The sequence below is a fragment of the Panthera tigris genome, chromosome B1, assembly GCF_018350195.1.
Source record: "Panthera tigris isolate Pti1 chromosome B1, P.tigris_Pti1_mat1.1, whole genome shotgun sequence".
Lineage (NCBI taxonomy): Eukaryota > Metazoa > Chordata > Mammalia > Carnivora > Felidae > Panthera > Panthera tigris.
In genome coordinates, this window is record NC_056663.1 from 137,792,902 (window position 1) to 137,813,961 (window position 21,060).

Below are 21,060 nucleotides of genomic sequence, written 5' to 3' on the forward strand. Positions count from 1 at the left end.
TTATTATTATTTTTTTAATTTTTAAAAATGTTTATTTTGAGAGAGAGACAGACAGACAGAAAGAGACAAGGAGAGAGGGAGAGAGAGCGAGAAAGAGAGACAGAGAGAGAGAGAGAATGAATGAATCCCAAGCAGGCTCCGCACTGTCAGTGCAGAGCCCAGTGCAGGGCTTGATCTCACAAACTGTGAGATCATGACCTGAGCTGAAATAAAGAGTCTGACGCTTAACTGACTGAACCACCCAGGAGCCCCCAGTTGATCAATTTATAATACATTAGTATGAAGTGCATAGACCTAGTTATAATCTAGAGACTTTATATAATTTTCATTCGCTAGGATCCGCTCTGAGAGGTCTTCAAATCAAGCAAAAATCATAAAATTATTTAAGCCTACATAATCTTAAGGAGAAAGTCTGCCATGTAAGTGTAATATTGACTTCTACACTTACAAAGTTATGATAAATGCCCTGAACAGCTTAAGATACACAAGACTGTCTTTTGTGGGTTTGTGTGTTTAGTACAGGTTTTCCTACTTCCTAAAAATGTGAGGGAAATTTGCGCCATTGTTTATTTATCCATTAGAATAATTTGCCTGACTTGAAGCTGAGGTTTTGGAATCACTATTCATTACCATCTGGAGTGTACTGTGTCTTTGAGTAAGACTTAGAGTTTGGGAGTTCCAGTCTTTTTTTTTTTTTTTTTTTTTTTTTTTACTTGATATATTCCTAAACTTAGGAAAATTGTTAAACCCCTGTTTTTCTGTTTCCCTCCCCAAATGATTCAATACTTGCTTTTGTCCCTTGACTGTGCCTCAAGGACATTTGAAGAATCAAAGAAGAAGCTCCAGGAGATGGATCCATCAAGGCCCTCTAGTGAAAGTCACTCCTGTCATTGTCTGCTAGGTCCCAGTTACTTATCCTGGGCCTTTCTTTATGTTAAATATCCCTGCATATTCTTTTGAGGACAAAGATGCCATTTATCTGAGAGTTATAGCACCCAGAAACTGCAGAGGCTCAGAAGAAATCATTTTGACTGTGAAATATTAATACAATTGTTACCTTAATTCACAAAACAGGTTCACCTACTTTATAACTTCTTAAATGTCTGGGAGAACTTATGCAGCCAAGGCTGCTATCAGGGCATAAGAGTGTGTTGGCATGTGCCCTAAACAGGTTTTATAAAACCACTGTAGACTCTTATAGTTACTTCATCTGTGGTCGCTTGTTCTGCTAAAGGCAAAAAGGAACAGGAGTAACATGTCATGACTTCATTGTCCTTAAAAATTTATTAACTTCAAGAGGACAGATGCATATATTTTCAGGGAATACGATTTTATTTCAACCAGTCCTCTCTTAGACTATAATTTGAACAAGCTTTATTCATAGTATTAGAACTGATTGACTATTTTCCTGCCAATATCCATCCTTTCTCCTTTCCAACCAATGTCCTCATTCTTTATTCCATATGACCAGTGGTGCATGAGTCAAGGTTTAACAAAATCATGATCTCTAAAGGAAAAAACAGGAGTCGTGATTTATATCATTTGCTAATTTTTTGGTGCAAATACTCCCATCATGGCCATTTTCAAGTTGCCAACGTGTCATCACTGAACTCAGATTTGGGAAGAGATGCACAGTAACACATTCTATAATATGACCACCACCCAAAACTGTAGGTATAAATGCACTGAAGAGCATAGATAATAGTGTCAGGTAGTAAAATATTGAGAAAGTGGTGAGTTTTGAGTATATATGACTCTTGTTTTAAACATAATTTGTTAGTACCTATACTTTAATTTTTTAAATAACAACCAGTGTTTAACAACTGGCCCACAAAATTCCTAAAAATTTAATAGTCAGTTCATGTGAGCTCGTATGGACTGGTCCCAGCACCCCATTACAAAGGAGATATTTAGAAACTAAAGTTTATTAATTTCCTGGAATGCTCGAAAAACCGGGCAAGGAAATGTAAAGTGATTGTAAACTCCCATCCTAAGCAAAGTAAATTAAAGAGCAGGGATATGTCCATTTAACATGCTTTATTTGGTGCCAGTACACAACCCTGGCATTTGTGCACTTAATGCACAGATTATATCAAAAGCAAAGAGTGGGGAGACGAGGCTTGCCAGATAGGCCTCTCCTAAAAACATCAAAAAGCCTCTTCAGAATTTTGAAAGGAATATAAACACAACTGAACACGAACCAAGAAGAACTTGGAGAGATACATTTTTACAAAGTTAGTTTAATCTAGACAGTATAAACATATAGAGATAGTATTAAATCTGTCTGGAAAGGCAGTACTGCAGATAACATTGTTTATTGTGTATGAAATGAAGGAAGTAAAGAAGACAGGCCAAAAGGAAACAGATCCTTACAGTTTGATGTATGTAGGTAGATTAAGAAAGTACATTTTGTATTTACTTTGGCTGTAAGTGAATGGATCTGAGACCACCACGAGTCAGTCTTCAAAGCTCGGCTGCTTTGTTAGAATAGCTTAAAGTGCCAGAGGGGAATATGGATTCTTCTGTGTCTAGAAATAGTGGGCAAAGATTTGTTTCACAAATCTTTCTTCTTCTCCTCCAGAAACTGCTTCCAAACAACACATTCCCTCACCGCCCACTTCCTATTGATTCTCCCTTTTCTACTGTTGCCAAGCACTTACCTGGAGGTCTCCTTATCCATTTCTTGCCTAGTCTCCCTCACTGTCTCCTCCCAGCATTTGCTGTTCTTGGAATTACAGCTTGAGTCACAGTTCCGGGAAGGCTATCTTGACCCCCATGTTCTAGCTGGAAGACACGATGAGTTGAAATGACTTGCTTACTGGTATTTCTCTCCCAATAGACTTAAAACTGCTTGAGGTTAGAAGTGTATCTTATTCTATTGTATCCTATGTGCCTAGATCAAATCCTGATTTTGTAGTAAGTGCTCAAAAAATACTTTTTCTGAATGAGTAAAATAAATGAATCAAAGTCCACAGAGGAGACAGAATCCAAAGGAAGCTAGAAGGCTTTCCATTGCTTAGTATACATAGTAACATCTATATTACTAGGTGATAATATTGCCTTACCACTCTCACTGAATAAAGGAACAGAACAAAGTCAATTAAGAATTTTCCTTTAATGATCATGCCTGCTATTGCCTTCTTCATGCCAGTCCCTGTTATTCTCCCATTAGTTACATTAATATCCTTGCCCCCCTTTGCCCTAATTGCCTTCCTGGGCTACTTGCTCACCGTACCAAATACAACAGATGGTCTGTAATTACCTGGGATGAAATGAAGGAGGAGGACAGCCATTTCCAATGTTAGGGACTCACCACCCCTGAGCACCTGTGTTACTTCTCTCCTCCCTTTACCTATACCTGAATAATTAAATGCACGCTCCTTTGTATTACTCTTTAGCACTCTGGCAACAGAGTGCTATCTTTATAGTCACAGAGAGGAAGCAAAGTGGAGTAAGGAAAAATTACAGGTTGGACAGGTGTCTGGTGATAGCCTAAATTATTATCTTCACAGGAAGCAAAAAGTTGATGGAGGCCTTTTACACACCTCTAAAGACATGAAATTCAGGTTCTAAATTAGAGGTAGAATTACATTATGTAGTTTGATATTTTGTTCTCAGGCGTATGAGAGATGTCTGGAGATAGAATAGCTTTAGAACCTATAGATCGGGACTGTTTAAGTGGGAAGATATGTCACATGCACGATTTTTAATAGGCAGAAATACCTTGCACTTTGATTTTTCAGAGATTTTCTCCCTTCAGTCCACTAGACTAAGCATGGATTTTATTCACTGCTCTCAAAGCCATTTAGGCACAACTGGTGACAGTCCACCAGCAGCGCGAAGAACTTTTACTTCCTTTGTGACCGCGGCATATGGAACGTCCCATTAGCATGGATGACATGATCAGTCTTTACCTATACTTTTTCCACTTGTGAAATCAGAATCAGAATATCTGGGAGTGGGACCCAGGAATCTGCATATTTAGCAGGTTCCCAGATTTTATTGATAGACTTGCAGACTAATGTCTACCTATTTAGACCATTAAAAAAATAAATAAAATGCAACAAATACCCTGTCATTTCTCTGTAAGCACAGTGGAAACAGCATTTTTCATCGCTGCCGTGAGTTGATAAAGGGATGTGTTGGAGAGCCATGTTGGATGTGTGTGGCAGAACCTGAGCTATGGTGGGTGGAAATTTGGAGCAAGCTGTAAAAACTGGTAGCCTTATAAATGGATAGCAGAATGGCCTATCATTGAACATTGTACATTGTGTATGAAATTGTCTGTTGTAGAACAGGCAATAATATAATAATACAGGTGGGATTGAACAAGTAAGTTTCCTGGGTCCCAGATAACAAGTACATTTCTTTGCATGGTGTCTAGATATTAGGTGAGATACGGACTAAGAATTGTTTAGGCCTATTTATTTATTCATCCATTCATTTGGCAGATAATTTGGGGGAACTCACTTTGTCTCAGGCACTATGCTATATTCTAGGAATATAGATGTGAGAAAAACTGATGAATTTCCTATCCTCTTGGGGCTTATAGCAATGTGGGAAGGAAGATATTAAATAAATATTCCTGGAGTCACAGAAGTAAGTAGACAGGTACATTTTGTGGTAAGCACTGTGAAAACAAACTACAAGGTGCCAAGAGAGAATGACAAGAGGATCTAATACAAACCAGGATAAAACATTTAAATTTCTAGTGCAACTGATAACTCAGCAGAAAAACCTACTGCTATTTATTATTATATATGGAATAAATATCATCAAAATAACAGCAACCATTAGTGAGTACCAACTATCTGTTTTGGCACCATGGTAGATTTTTCCAAATGTTTTCTTGCTAACCTTCCCGATGGCCTGATAAGGTATGTCTTATTTCACACATAGGAAAGCAAGTCTTTCAGAGCTCTTAAATGCCTGAACTGGGATTCAAATTCTGGTCTATCCGATCCCAATGCCTATATTCTACTCACTGCAACACATTAGACAGATTCCATAGAGCAAACTCTTCATAGGTGTATCTGAAGTCATCCAGCCTACTATTCAACACCTCATTTTATAGACTCAAATGCAGGAGCCAGGCACCTATAAAAACTCAAGTGGAAACTTGCTGATAGTAGAGCTGAGTCTACAACCCAGGTTTTGAACCTTAGTCTAAAACTCTTTTCACTCTACCACGTTCCCACTGCATATCACAATTATGTGTGCCCTAGTAGGAATTTAGGATTTGATTGAATCTCCGTGCTAGGCTGTAGAAATAATTCCCACTTTTCAAAAATCATGTTATATGGTTCTTATTTATAATTATTTCCATAGTTCCCTTCTGAATATTCAAAAAAACCATCCTATGATCATTAGTAGTAATGTGATGTTCTTTAAGTGCAAATAATGTGCTGTTGCACACTCTTTGTACGGAATGTTCTTCTCGGTTGTATTTTCAGTAATAGGAATGGATTTGTTTTTTCTACCTTTTGCCCTGGTTACATTAATCCCAAGAGCACCAATGGCAAGGGGTCTGAGATCCATAGACCTGCAGCCTAAACATGGTATATCTTCTTAGAGCATTAATTTAGCCAGTGGCAAGTATTTTTTTAACCCTTTTCTTTGACATTACAGCAAACATGAATATACTAAGGAATAGAATGCAATATTAGAATACATTTTTTAGGTAAATAGAAGACTTCAGAGAAATTATATGGATATAGCCAGACATTTCAGACTAATATTTTCAAAAACATACTGTGTCCCCTCAGTGTATCCCCTGTCCATCCTGCAGCCCACATTCATATCCCTGTGCCCATACACATCCACTCTTTTCTGCCATTAGGGATAATTTGGTGAAAACAAAATGGAGCAAATGTGCCTTAAATTCATGTACTCAGACCTTTATCTATTTATGAAGGCATGATGGGGAGGAAAATTTTGTGCTTTGGAATCAATAAGGCTTGAGTTTGAATCTTGAAATCATAACTCCCTAGCTATGTGACTTCTATACTCTGAGTCTCAGGTTGTCTAGCTGGGTATTAGAGATGTATTGTGTACACCATAATCCTATTTTTATAATTAAAAGAGATTAATTAATAGGCCAGTATCTAGGGTATAGATGGCATTGAAGAAATGACAGTTGATCATGATCACATATTTGTCAGCTGGCAGGCGGAGGGTAGAGGCATGGAGTGTGGCCAGGAAAATGAGGAAGATATTGATCCAAAAGAATTTCCACCACATCTTGGCTTCTAGAGTATTGAAACAAGATGTAAGAACAAAATACACACACACACACACACACACACACACACACACATACATGTGGGTATACATGCACATACACTCACATACCTACACTTGTGGAAAGAGGGGACAAGCAAATAGTAGGTGGGAAAAATCAGAGCATAGGAGAAAGACTTGAGAAGCTTGGAACTTTATGAAATATCAGGAGAATGAATTGAACTGTCACAAGGAAACCAACAGTAGCCTTTCCATCTTGTTTCCTCTCAAACACTAATTTATGAAAAGTTAAGGAAACAATCGGGATATGCTTTTTTTCCCTCTCACAGACATTTTATTTTAAATCTAGTCTTTATTTGCTTCACGTCTATTGCAAGACTGATATTCATGATGTCAGGGTTAGAAATTACATTGTACCAGAACTTGTGTGACTCAGATCTTGCCTTAAATTTGAACTTTTTGATTTTCCGGTTTATTTTCCTACTTCCTGTTTCCAAGGACAAGAGCTTTAAAAAGATCAGAAAATAATTATCATACAACATTAGGCCGGAAAAAATGTTTTTGTAAGTCAAGTGCAAATTCATCAGAATGATACAGCTTAAAATATCTCTGGTAGGCTATATATAAGTTTATAGGCAAAAAACCCAAAAACCAAAAACCAAAACAACAACAACAACAACAACAACAACAACAACAACAACAAAACCCTTGTATTCAATTCATCCAAGCTATGAAAACTCTACTGTTGGTTGACAAAATCAGCCAACAAATTCCTATAGTCCTCATACATTATGTTTGTAAGTGCCCTCCCCCCGACACCCATTGTGCATGGAAGCCTAAACAACAGTTCTATATAGATCCATCTTTGGTCTGGGACGAACGTGAAGGGAAGAAGTAAAGAGAAGGCAATTTCTCTGAAGATCAAAGTGTTAGGCTTGTCCGCTGGCCTGGGGGAAGTAGATAGACAGAATTCCATACCCTCCTCCGGAGATGATATTCTACCTACTTCTGTTCTATCTCAGCTGCCACCTGCATCTCACTACACTGACTCTCACCACCCTCTTTGGGAATGAGAAGATAAGGGTCCTCATATCACATTCTCTAGGTATAGAGAAGACGACTTCCTGGTCTTTATCTTCAAGCCGGCAGCATCTCCAGGTTGTTTCTTGCTTAAGCACATAAGGAGGCTTAACATTTTCTTACTTTTTTAAAAGTTTGAATGTTACCTCTAACAGTAAGAGGATCTAAGAGCAATAAGAATCTCCCCGAACCACATTCCCCCATAGCTCTGTCATACCTCCTGCTCAGATATACTTCTCAGAGCCTCTCTTCCTTATACCTTTTGAGGATATTCAGATAGACCTATCCCATTGAAGAATCAGAAATAGGAGGAAGTGACAAAGCTCTTAGAAATGGTTACATTTTTCCTCTCTGCCAAATATCTCTGAACATTGCATCACACCAAGATCTACTGTGGTCAATTCTTGCTTAGCTGGAAAGGTGTTATTGGCTGGCTAGCTGGCTTTGGTGAGAAGATCCACTGCTCATCTTAATAGTGTATGACTAAAGCATAAAGAAAGGGAAATGCTGACAGTTTTGATCGGAGACAAAGATGGTCTATACCAGATGCACACACTTGTCAGGCCCAATGACTCATTACTTGCTTCAAAGAGACGTCATGAGGCACAAGGGCCTTGAGACTCGTTCTGCCTTGTGGCACCTGGATAAGGTGAAAGGAGTGGGTATTGAAGGGATCCTGACAAGTACCTTCTGAGCATCAGCTTCCAAAGAAACCCCTGGGTATTTTATTTTCACAGCTTAAAGAGTTTGGGCAAATTTCCTCGACCACTGAATTGACTGTCATTTTATAGACACAACCATAATTAGGAGTGTTTGTTTTCATAATACGTACTTTGAGATGACAACCGTCAGGACAGAGGGTCAATACTGTGACTTCACTGAAGTCAAGAGCACTTGGCATTTGTGGTGAATTGTTGTTGCCTCTCTCCATTTCAGCAGGAGAAGCAAGTTTAGAATTTGAGGCTGAGTGTAGGTTTTCTTAAGACTTTTCCTAGCCATGGGCAGTTACCTACAGAATGTGATACGTGGAGCATTTCTTCATTCCACAGATATTTACTGAGTCAGGCACTATACTAGATGCTGGGAGAAAACAGAAGAAGCAAGTCCCTGGCCTCACAGAGTCTATAGACCAACATGAGAGTGGCCCATCAAGTATTTCCACAGGGAGTTGGAACCCCAGACCTCTCACGGGCCCCTACCAGCCTCAGTAAGTACTGTGGTTTCTCAGCTCTCCATCAAGAGTCAGCAAAGTCTGGCCTGCTCACCTGCCTACCACATCATCTCCTGAGGAACTTGTTTGCAATGCATATTTATGGGACCTACCCCAGTCCTTCAGCTAAAAATCTTTGGCCTTTTTAACAAATGTCCTCAAATATTTCTTATGCCATTAAATTCTCCCTGCACATTTTAACTATGATGAGCCTTTATAGTGTTTCTGAAAGAGGGAACACATGAGCAAGGATGTTGGTCTTTGGTGGAGTGAGCACTGGATTTGTGGCTTTCAGACAGGACATCAAATGTTGGTTTCTCCAGTTGCATCTTTGCTTTTGAGTCTAAGTTTGCTTATCCCTAGACCATTGAAGGATTGTACATGATAGTGCCAAGTTGTGGTCTATGATAGCTTCTTTGACTTTGTTATCTAATTAGTAATAAGTTACTCATAAACAATGTTAGAACATAAGCCACGGACACGAAGAAGATATTTGTAATACTTATATACAAGGCACTATATACTATTCATATTAAGGAATTATTTATTTGTACATAAAGAATTCTACAAATCAGTAGACAAAAGACATTCATATAGAAAAATGGGCAAAGGGTGTGAACACACAATTCACAGAGAAGAAAACTGAATCAGAAAAACCTCAATCAGTTACGAGGAAATATGAACTAAAACTATCATGAGGCACTGTAATCTAACATTAGCAAAAATTAAGGTCTGACAATATCAAGAATTGTCACCATGTGGGTGAAATGGTACTTGACTGCATTTGGTCTTGGGAATATAATTTGATATGCCCACTTTCATATGCCCACTTTCATATGCCCACTTTCAACAGGTAGTGTTGAGGCCATGTAGTAAAATTCAAGATATAATACCTAGGTCTCAACATTCCACTTCTGGGTACATACGCAACAGAAAAATCCACATCTTGTAGGTGTGCACAGAGTTATGCGATAGGATGAGTATTGAAACCTCTCTTGTAAGAGTAAAAAAAAAGAAACAATCTATACATCCATTTAAAAAGGAATGGGTAGGGGTGCCTGGGTGGCTCAGTCGGTTAAGCGTCCGACTTCGGCTCAGGTCACGATCTCACGGTCCGTGAGTTCGAGCCCCGCGTGGGGCTCTGGGCTGATGGCTCAGAGCCTGGAGCCTGCTTCTGATTCTGTGTCTCCCTCTCTCTCTGCCCCTCCCCCGTTCATGCTCTGTCTCTCTCTGTCTCAAAAATAAATAAACGTTAAAAAAAAAATTAAAAAAAAAAAAAGGAATGGGTAAGTAAAATGAACAGTTAGAAGTGATCATCTAAAGTAACTGATTGAATCTCCAGAATTTTATGTTGAGTGAAAACAGAGAACCAAATACTCAGTGTGAATCATTTATATAAACAAAATATATTTCCACTGGTAATTAACACAAAAACCAAAAATAATATTCTAGGTTCTCTAATGCACATTTATGTTTGTAAAAGTTTTTTAATGAAATAAAAGAAAATTTGTTGCATGAGAATAATAGGAAAGGGATAGATAGGTGGCATAAAAAGATGTTTGACTATCTGTCATTTAACTCCATAAAAGCAAAATATTAAAACCTGGAAGAGAGACAACCAAACATTGACAGTTGCTAAATCTGGATCATAGGGCTGTGAGCATTCGTTATTATGTTATTCTTTATAGTTTTCTACAACACTAATGTTTTTGAAAATTAAAAAAAAAAAAATGAAACCAATTACTCTTTGTTTTCTCATCCCTGGAGAATCTATATGGATCTACAAGAGGTAATTGCTAACCTGGAATGCAGTGAGGGGTCCTGGGATACCTACTGGCTGGGCCATCTGGGTTGACTGGGGACTGTTGGAGGTCCCCAGAAGACTTTCAGGACTCACCCATGGAGGGAGGCCCCAAGAATGTGAACCATGTTTGTAGTATATTTGTATTTGTTTTTAATGCTCTCAGCCACTATTTATGTAGACAGTGAAATTACCACTCAGAGACTCAGAGAATAAATAGCTCTTTCTTCTCTTCCATGTCCCTGCTTCTCACCCCCCACCCACCTGCGGTTTGGCAGCCGCACTTGACTGCCTTACAATTGGCCGCCCCTCTCCATTTCTATTTTATCTTCCTGTCTGGGAGGTGGTTGCTGTGGGAGTATGAAGGAGACAAGGAAAGGAGAAAAGAGGGAGAATGTAATTGACTCTGTATAAACGAAGGACATCTCTTGGCTTATCCAAAAGGTCAAGTTTCATGCCCTGACCCACGCATGATTTTAGAGATGAGGCACTGGAGATTCTCACTTCCAGGCTCCTCAGCAGTTTCGTAGTGACCCGGAAGTTTTATGCTGCCTGTCTTCCAGAAATGTGGCACATGTGTGCGCGTGTGCGTGCGCACACACACACACACACACACACACACACACTCCTACCTCCCATGTTTTAGTAAAACCTCTGGTTTGTTTGGGCAGCATCTACACCAATGAATAAACACCAGGGTTCAAAAGAGTGGAACACAAGGCATCACGTTCATTTTAACCTGCTCCCCCGTGTATGCATTTAGGTTTCAAGCTCCAAATGATACAAGCCAGAGGAAAAAGAGAGCATATTTTTCTCTGCAATTAATGTGTTATCATTTGGCTTTGATATGCAACTATCCAGGTCTCTCTCTTCTTGGAATGAGATTGGATGTTTGTTGATTCTGTCCACCTAGCAAAGAGCTGTCTTGGTGTCATATAAAGCTGTGGTTTCCAAAAGATGTGATCCTAGTGCCAGCAGCATCGGCATCACTTGGAAACTTGTTGGAAGTGCACATTCTTAGACCCTCCCCAGACCAGCTAGTAGTAAAGACCCTGGACCATCTGGGTTTTTAACAAGGCCTCTAGGTGATTCTGCTGCACAGTGAAGTCTGAGAGCCTGTGTTACAGAAACAGCACTGATCCAGGGATCTGGAGATGAGAGTTCAGATCTCAGTGCCTTTAAGCAGCTGTGCCACCTTGGGCAAATAACTCATTAAGATCAAGTGTTTCTTTATATATATTGTAAACAGCAGCTATCTAATGAATGAGTAATGTCTATGAAAGTTCTCTGAAAATTGAAGGATGGTATAATTTAAGTTGTTATTATTGCTGTTATCTCATCCTGGGAGTGGTTTTGTTTGGTAAATCAGATGTTCTGATTTAAGACTCTCTTCTGCTTCTCTTAGAAGCAGCTTGTTACTATCCATGAAGAGTTGCCAGATTTAGCAAGATACAGGACACCCAGTTAAATTTGAATTTCTAATAAACCATAAGTATTTTTTAAATATAGATATGTCTCAAATATGGAGTGGATATACTTACATTGAAAAATAACTCATTGTTTTTAAAAAGTCATACATTTGTAATAATTTAATCTGGTGTCCTATATTTATTCTGGCAACCCCATATGTATAGGGTCTTTTTTTTTAAGATTAGAAACTGGGTCTTCATGATTTCAAAATGTTCATGGATAACAAGGAATGCTTCAAGCTTCAAGTAACAGAAACTCTTAGTTTTTTTTTTTTTTTTTTAACAAAAGGAGTTTATTTATCTTATATAGCAGGTAATCTTGGAGAGAGACAATTGTAGGAAAGATCCAGTGGTTCAAAGACATCAAGGATCTAGTTCTGAGTTCCTGTGATTCTCTTGGTCTTTCCCTCCTGATCACAAAATGGCTGCCATGGCTCTAAGCATCATACCCTCACAGAGCTTTCTTGTCAGACAACTTCATGGTATCAGGAAGAGGAATTTTTTTTTTCAGAATCTTCCTGGAAAACTGGAAAATTACCTAGCTTTTCCATTCACTAGAGTGGAGGAATGAGCTGGGAAGCATTTGGGGTAGCTGAGTGGGGTAGCTAAGTATCTGCCAGTGTTGAGCAAATATTTATTGAATGCCTACTATATGCCAATCCTTGTGTCTAGTGTTAGAGACACAGAATGTGTAAGACAAAGTTCCTGTCCTCCAGGAGATTTTCCTCAGGAAGGCAGAGTTAACACAAGATTTGCTATCATTAGCTATGTGCTTCGTAGAACCCTAGTAGGTTCTAGGTGTAATGAGAGCCTGGGGAGGGGGGGGGCACTTCTCTCAGGTCAGAGTTGAGAAAAGGCCTCTTGAGGAGACATTACTTAGCAGATAGTAGATGTTTGGGATTGTGTGAGGATGAAATAAGTACATGTATATACAAGTCTTTATTGTAGTTTCTGCACCTAATAAGGATACAGTAAATGTTAGCTCTTGTGATTACTATCATAGTGGGAGTCAGTGGGTGCTCTGTCACATGGATGCCCATCTTTTATCAGCTGATCTAGATTAGGGCATATGACCTGCCTTACCTTATACAAGGTTAAGAGGTTGACTATGAGTGGTGAAATTAAGCAGAAACTAGGCATATGGCAGAGCCAGGGAAACTAAAATTCATACATCCAAAGAACTGTCTAATCAGTGTTCCTCAAAATTTTTATAGCCCCTGCTTCTTTATGTATATAAGTGTATGATCCTCATATGATTATTGATGTTAATTGAAATTTAAAACAAATTCAAAACTGTAACCGAAACCAAATCAAAACAACGGGACAATATACTGCTTATTTTCAAGTTGTATCACATCTCCCCTTCCCCAGCAAAATCCATTTAGGCACCTACCTTTTGCGTACCCTGTTAATACATTATTGCTTTGAAGATCATGTGGATCGGTGGGTTTTAATTCTGTGATTACCCAAGTCTCTGGATGGTGCTACTTCAGGGACTAAAGAGAAGGCCAAATTTTCTAGACCCATGTGCATGCATGCACATGTGCGCACACACACACACAGACACACACAGACACACACAAGACTTCCATATAGCTAGAGGTCAAAAGCCAAGATGGAAGAGTCAGTCTCCCTGCTCTACTAACGGTGACTTCGGGCAAATTTTTTAACTTCTTTGTGCTTTGGTTTCCTCATTTATAAAACAAGAATGACAATGAAATTTCCTATCTTACAATGTTAAGAGTGAGAATTAAATGAGGTAACCCACCTGGAGTGTTTATTAGCACAAAGCCTGGCAGATTCTAAATATGCAATGATTGTGACTTTTTAGTGGTCCCATTTTTATTATTACATATTGGTAGTTTGAATTACGACTTTATACAAGAAAGAATTTCAGTGCCGAAAAAGAAAACCACAGGAAAGGCCACTGTTCTCATCAGCACCCCCTTCCCCACCTTCTTCTATGGCTGAAGACACTGAGGTCTGGAGAAGGTAATTGACTTGTCTGAGGTCATTTAGTTAGTGGTAGACTTGAGTCCAGACATCAGGTCCCCAGACCATCATGGTAAAGATTATACAGACTCACAGTTCACAAGGTTTTTACAGCTCAAAAGAATTTTACTTGAATTATTGTAAAACTGGCCACAGATAGCAAGAGTCGATATGAATGTATTTCAGGTACTGGTTTCCATGCTTTGAGGTATGATGTGAACAGTGGATATACCCACTGTAACAGCAGATATTAGCATCCACTTGGCCACTGACCTTTCGACTGCTACCCCAGACCCGTTCCACCCTCAGCAGTTTTAGAGAACAATCTCTCCCCCTGGCTGGCTGAACCCTCATTGAGCCACCAAGTAAACTCAGGGAGGTGGGCTTAGAAAACTAACAAGTTGTCCCTTCCAGAGAAGAAAGTCACCCACACTCCTTATAGGTATTCCATTCTCATGGGCACCCAGTCTAGAATCCCAGAATTTATCTTTAATTCTCCTTTCTTCCCCCCCGCCCACCCCCACCCCATTCCTACGTTACTGTCTATAATAACAACTTCAAGGGCTTTTCTCCAAAACCTGGGTCTACTTGTTTCACTAATGTAATCTCTTCTACTAGCCAGGTCATTCCTCTCACTGGACCCAGCAAGTCATAAATCTGGTTAAGATGGGCTTGGACAATAGGAGTTATTGTCTCACATGACGAGAAATCAAGGAAGGCAGCTGCAGAGTTGATTCAGTGGCTCAATATTGCCATGGGTGCTGGACCAATTCCTCTCTAATTTTCTTGTGTTCATTTAATGATACAAGATGACACGTACCACAGCTCCTGGGATTGAGTCCTTTTAAGACAGTGTCCTGGGTAGGACATTCACCCCTCCCTGCCCTCTCTACCCCTGTCTCTCCTTGTTTATGATAGAAGACCTTTCCAGAGTCCCTCTGGACATTCCCTTCTGTGCCAGGATGGATTCAGTTGTCTGTGCCCCAGCTGCAGGGGCATTTGGGAGACTCTGAACTCTGTCAGGTAGGAGGAATGGAGGGAGGAATGACTGTTTGGTAGGTGTATCAGTTTGCTGGGGCCACTGTGACAACAACAGCCTGGGTTTAAACAGTAAGTATTAATTTTTCCATAGTTCTGGAGGCTGGAAATTCATAATCATAATCAGTATGCTGACAGCATTGATCTCTTCGGAGGCATCTCTCCTTGGCTTGTAGATGGCTGTCTTCTTGCTGTTTGCTCCCATGGCCTTTCCTCTGTGTGTGTGCATCTCTGGTGTCTCTCTCTATATCCACATCTCCTCTTCTTATGAGGACACTGGTCAGATTGGATTGGAGCCCACCCTGAAGGCCTCATTTAATTTAATCATCTCTTTAAAGGCCCTGTCTTCAAATACAGTCACATTTTGAGGTACTGGAGGGGGGCGGCTAGGACTTCAATATATGAATGGGGGGGGGAGGATACAATTTAGCACCTAACAGTAGGTAACCAACTGTACCTGTCACCTTGCCATTGACAGATTTCTTTCTGCCTTTCCCGGAGTCTTTGCTTGTTCTATCCCTCTGATCCACAACCACCTTCTTCTCTTCAGATATCCAAAAGACACTCATTTTCCAAAACAAATCCAAAGTTCTCCTCCCCCAGGGATCCTGTTCCCACACCTTTCCTCATCTTGCCAGCCCACTTAAATTGAATTCTGCCTCTCAAGCCATATGTCTGCATCTTCACTGTTGAAGATTTGTCAGCTGGGAATAACTCGATTAGAGCTGATATTATAGACAAGTCATGACATCACACAGTGTGAATTCTTGTTTAGACAAAACCTGGGTTTTATTGAACTTTGAAGCTGGGAAAGAGTCATCATGCTGAGATCGGAATGTGATCTGAAACCTTTCCTCAAATCTGCAGGTGAGTTCATGGGTGTCACATGTTAAAGTGGGGACGTGAGAGGAACTTGGGACTCAATCTGGGATCTTTTGAGGGGACTTTAGAATAAGAAGCTGGAAAATGAGTATTTAGTTACAAAGGGGAAATTGGTTGGGCACCATTTTGTATACGTTGAATTCCCAGTGAGGAGATCCTCCACAGAAAAATAGTCTTGTGCTATATGCTTTCTCCTCTCCACGTGTTATGCTTATTATAATGTGTTAGTATGGAAATGGGAGAATGGCAATTTCAAGATTAAAAAACTCAGCTCGTAGACTTTTATAGCAGCAACCATGTTTCAATTTTATTTTGAAATGTGCAATTAACTCCCTCATCCTCTATAAAAAGAATGTATGTCTCAGAGGAGGGATCTGGAGTCGCTTATTGATAAGATCCTCCTGGGTATGGAATTCTCATTTGCCACAGCTTCTCTTGGTGACTTTTTAGAATGGACTTTTGCAAGGTTATTTTGAATCTGGAATTTTTTTAAAAAGAAACTGCTACTACGTTGGCCTGCTTTAAGGCGCTGTGCTTTTTTTGTTTTGTTTTGTTTGTATTTTTTGTTTGTTTTTTGGTATTTATTAATTTAATATAATTTATAGTCAAGGTAGCTAATATACAGTGTATACAGTGTGCTCTTGGTTTTGGGGGTAGATTCCTGTGATTCATCACCCAGTGCTCACTCCAAAAAGTGCCCACCTCAATGCCCATCACCCATTTTCCCCTCACCCCCACCCCTGCCATCAACCCTCAGTTTGTTCTCTGTATTAAGATTCTCTTATGGTGTGCCTCCCTCTCTGTTTGAAACTATTTTTTCCCCTTCCCTTCCCCCACAGTCTTCTGTTAAGTTTCTCAAGTTCCACATAGGAGTGAGAACATATGATACCTGTCTTTCTCTAAGGCACTGTGCTTTCAAGTTGCTCCCCTCTGTCAGTGCAAAGGTCTTTTTATCTCTGATCAGTGATGGACTTCAAAGAGAGGGACAGGTTTGCACATCGTCCTCTCCACCAATTCCTTTTTTTGTAGCTTTTATTGAAAGGAGGCCAGTGCATGCCTACATACATGACATGCACACAACGTAACAGGTGTCCTGGGCCAGAAACTTTCTTTCAAAGGTCATCCCCCCAGTGATGTTATGAGCCATGAAAATGGTCTTGCAAGTCAACAGCACTTTGTTGTCAGGCTTATAAGGAAAATACAGTGTCAGAAGTTTGGCTTTATGGTTAAATGATCCTCTATTTTGTCACATGCACGTCTGGCATGCTTTCTTATTTAAATCAGCGGAGGTCTATCAACTCTAATCCACTGTGGTAAGTTCTAAGTTACTGGCATAAATAAAGTGCAGTAGGAACATGAAGCGAGGCACCATTAGCTCTGTCTGACAAAGGAAGAATCAGAGATGAGTTGAGATGGAAGGAAGCCTTGAAAATTAATAGAGTCGAATTTTGCCAGATTGGAGAGTATATAGAATTCTGGGCAAAGGCAACTGCATGGAGGGGTGAAAATGCAGGGTCTGGTGAGGAGATGTAGAATCATCACAGAATAGTCAAGGCACTGGGACAAGGCTGGGTAGTTGAGATTTTAGAGAGAAGAAACAAATGCACAAATTAGGTCTTACAGGACGCTAGGTATTGTGAAATCGGACAAAGGAGCCTCAGTGGAATAACAGAGTATACAGAAAAAGATCTTGGCACTAATATTTCATACGATTGTAGGGACCATAGACTAATAGTTGTAAAGTAGTTAGAAAAAGTGTTGTATTACATGTTCTTAATGAAATTATTTGGACAATAAGTGCATATATAGATACAGGGTTTGTGTAGAGGTCAGCATATTCACAGAAGTCTTCCTGGAGCGGGTGGGGTTGGGCCAAGGTCTGGCAGGTGAGAGAGACTTGAATTATGAGAGAGGAGAAGAGAAAGCATTCTCCCTGAGCAAATGAGTAGGACTGTGGGGGCAGAGGTGGTAGATATGAAGGACAATAAATAAATGAGCCCAGGTTTATGCTGTGGAGTTGATTGGTTTACTTAAGTACTTCTCAATACTGACTGTGCTTTGGAATCACCTAGGGAGATTTAAAAAAATATTGATGGCTGGGCCCCTCACCCAGAAATTCTAACTAAATTGGTCTGGAGTGTGGCCTAAGCAACAGGATTTTTAAAAGCTTCCAGTTGATCAATGGTAGTGTGTAGCCGGGTTTAGTACGGAGACCAGTACATTCCAAGATGAGGACTTTGGATTTGGTTTGACGGGAATTGCATGTTCTTAAGTGATGGAGAAATAGAAGTGATCTGTTCGAGGAAGATGGTGGTTAAAAAGTGCATTGGAGAGAGTAAAGCTCATGGAAATGAGCCCAACCAGAAATTCATGGGGAAGTCCTGGTGTGAATTATCAGAGCATCAGGCTAGCCTTGTGTCCTTGAGCAAGGAAGGAAAAGGGCAGACCCCAGAGATGCATTAAAGACTCATCCCGAGGAGCACCTGGGTGGCTCAGTTGGTTAGGCTTCTGACTTCAGCTCAGGTTATGATCTCATGGCTCAGGCATCCAAGGCCCGCGTCAGGCTCTGCTCTGACAGCTTAGAGTCTGGAACCTGCTTTGGATTCTGTGTTTCCCTCTCTCTATGCCCCTCCTCCCTCTGCCCTCCCCCCCCTCCCCCCGCCAAATAAATAAACATTAAAGAAAAAAAAAAGACTCATCCTGACAACCTAATGACAGACAGCAGGATTTAGCAGAGAGAATGCTGATTCTGGGAGTAGATGGACATGGGTTCAAATTGCAGCTCAGCCCAGTTTTTAGCATTATGTCCTGGGCAAGGCCTTTAACTACTCCTTTGGGTCATCTCTCTGCTGTAGAGATGATAAACCTGACAATTGCAAAGGAGGAAGAGTAAGATGAAATATACAAAGTACCTAGCATAGAGCGAGTATTCGATAAAAGCAACCTATGGTATCATTTCCATAGGGAATTTAAAAAGCTGACTAATTCCATAGGGAATTAAAAAAAAAACTATGGTATCATTTCCATAGGGAATTTAAAAAAAAAAGAGCATTTATTTTGCAGACAGATCAGTGATCTAAACTCAGCTCAGCCTCTTGAATATCATGTGACTTTGGATAAGGGACAAGATTCTCCACACAAATCTTCCCATCTGTAAAATGGGAACAGTAAAATAGTACTTCCTTTCTTTTTAGGGTCCAGTATTATTCCCTTGAATGAATATAGTACATTTTGTTTACCCATTCCTCAGCTGATGGACATGTGGGTTGTTTCCACTTTTGGGCTATTATGAATAATGCTGCTGTGCACATTTGCATACATGCTTTTTGTATGGATGTATGTTTTCATTTCTCTTGAGTATATATGTGGGAATGGAATTGCTAAATCATATGGTAACTCTGTGTTTAACATTTTGTTTTCCACAGCATCTGTACTACTTCACATTCTCTTTTAAAATTTTTTTTTAACATTTATTTATTTTTTGACAGACAGAGAGCATGAGTGGGGGAGGGCAGAGAGAGAGAGAGAGAGGGAGACACAGAATGTGAAGCAGGCTCCAGGCTCTGAGCTATTAGCACAGAGCCCCATGTGGGGCCTGAACTCACAAACCATGAGATCATGACCTGAGCTGAAGTCAGATGCTTAACCACCCTTACTGTCAATATGTAAGAGACCCAATTTCTCCACTTCCTTGCCAATGTTTGTTATTATTTGTATCTTTTATTATAGCCATTTTAGTGGGTATGAGGTAGTATCTTATTGTGGTTTTGCACTTTTCTATTAGCTAATTATGTTGAGCATTTTTTAATATTCTTAGTGGCTATTTGTAAATCTTTGGAGAATTTTTAAAAAATCCTATGCCTATTTTTAAATTGGGTTATTTGTCCTTTTATTATTGAGTTATAAGAGTTCTTTATATATTCTGGATGCAAATCTCTTATCAGATATGTAATTAGCAATTATTTTCTTCTATTCTGTGGGTCATCTTTTCACTTTCTTGATGGTGTCCTTTGAAGCACAAATGTTTTAATTTTGATGAAGTTCAATGGACCTATCTTCTTTAGTTCTTTGTGTTTTTGATGTTGTATCTGAGAAAATTTTGCTTATCCCTAGGTCATGAAGATTAACTCCTATGCTCACTTCTAAGACTTTTATAGTTTTAGTTCTTACATTTAGGTGTGTGATCCATTTCAAGTTAATTTTTGTCTGCAGTGTGAGGAAGGAGTCAAGTTCATTCTTTTGCAAATGGGTATGCACCACTTGTTGAAAAGACCATTCTTTTTCCAGTAAATTGTTTTGGCACCCTTGTCAAGAATGTGTATATCTAGGGACACCTGGGTGGCTCAGTCAGTGAAGCATCTGACTTCAGCTCAGGTCATGCTCTTACACTCCGTGAGTTCAAGCCCCGCCTCAGGTTCTGTGTTGACAGCTCAGAGCCTGGAGCCCGCTTCGGATTCTGTGACTCTTTCTCTCTCTGCCCCTCCGCCTCTCGCACTCTGTCTCTCTCTCAAAAATAAATAAACATTAAAAAAAAAAACATTTTAAAGAATGTGTATATTTAGCCTTATGCTGTCTTATCTTTTCAATGAGAAATAATTCAAGTTCAGGAAATCTTACAGGACACGCTATTACTATTCTCCTTTGTTATTTCATGCCATTGGAACATTTTAAATTATCTATCGTTGATTTTTAAAAAAAATTGATCTCAGGTCACCTGAGTGGCTCAATCAGTTAGGTGTCTGATTCAGTTTTGGCTCAGGTCATGATTGTGGGATTGGACCCTGCATTGAGTGTGGAGCCTGAGTATGGAGCCTGCTTAAGATTCTGTCTCTCTCCCTCTCCCTCTCTCTCTCTCTCTCAAAAAAAAAATTGATCTGATTTAGCTTTATTCTGTATTTCACATAAAAAATTGGTGGTGAGAAAATTATAGTTTTTTTTCACTTTTGCAAGAAAAAAAAAGCAAGCGAGCAAGCAAACCATGCAGACTTGGCTTGAGGTCCCAGCTGTGGTCCACACACTGTTGTTCACTGTCACACATTCTCCCAAACACCTCTCCCTTTCAGCATACTTTCCTTTAATGCAGAACCCGTCTGGACCAACAGTAGGTTTTGTGGTTGGCTAACCATGCTTAATTCTTTCTTTGTGTTCATCACTGTGGACTTTCAACACAACTCGAGCAGTCTTGTTTATCTACCTCAAATGTCTCAAAAATCCTTTTAGAAATGTGCATTGTTTCTCTGCCCTGAAGGTAAAACACCACAACTTTGTTTAAAGTAAAGCTCATGTGGCTAGTAGGTTAGGAACAGAAGGATTGATTGTCCTCCCTCTGGGTCTCGTCCTCACTTGTT

The 21,060-nt window shown here is 39.7% G+C and overlaps 1 protein-coding gene across 8 annotated transcripts in view; it reads left to right on the top strand.

Moving 5' to 3' along the window:
- The window catches only part of RASGEF1B (RasGEF domain family member 1B), a 648,732-nt gene that overhangs the window by 427,746 nt on the left and 199,926 nt on the right, over positions 1-21,060 (top strand). The window contains exon 1 of one of the 8 annotated variants that reach the window (XM_042984300.1): positions 8,449-8,527. The exons of the other annotated variants lie outside the window; for them this stretch is intronic. The gene's annotated coding sequence lies outside the window, so the exon portion shown is untranslated. Of the gene's footprint in view, positions 1-8,448; positions 8,528-21,060 lie in introns of those variants that run through there. 8 annotated transcript variants of the gene reach the window in all.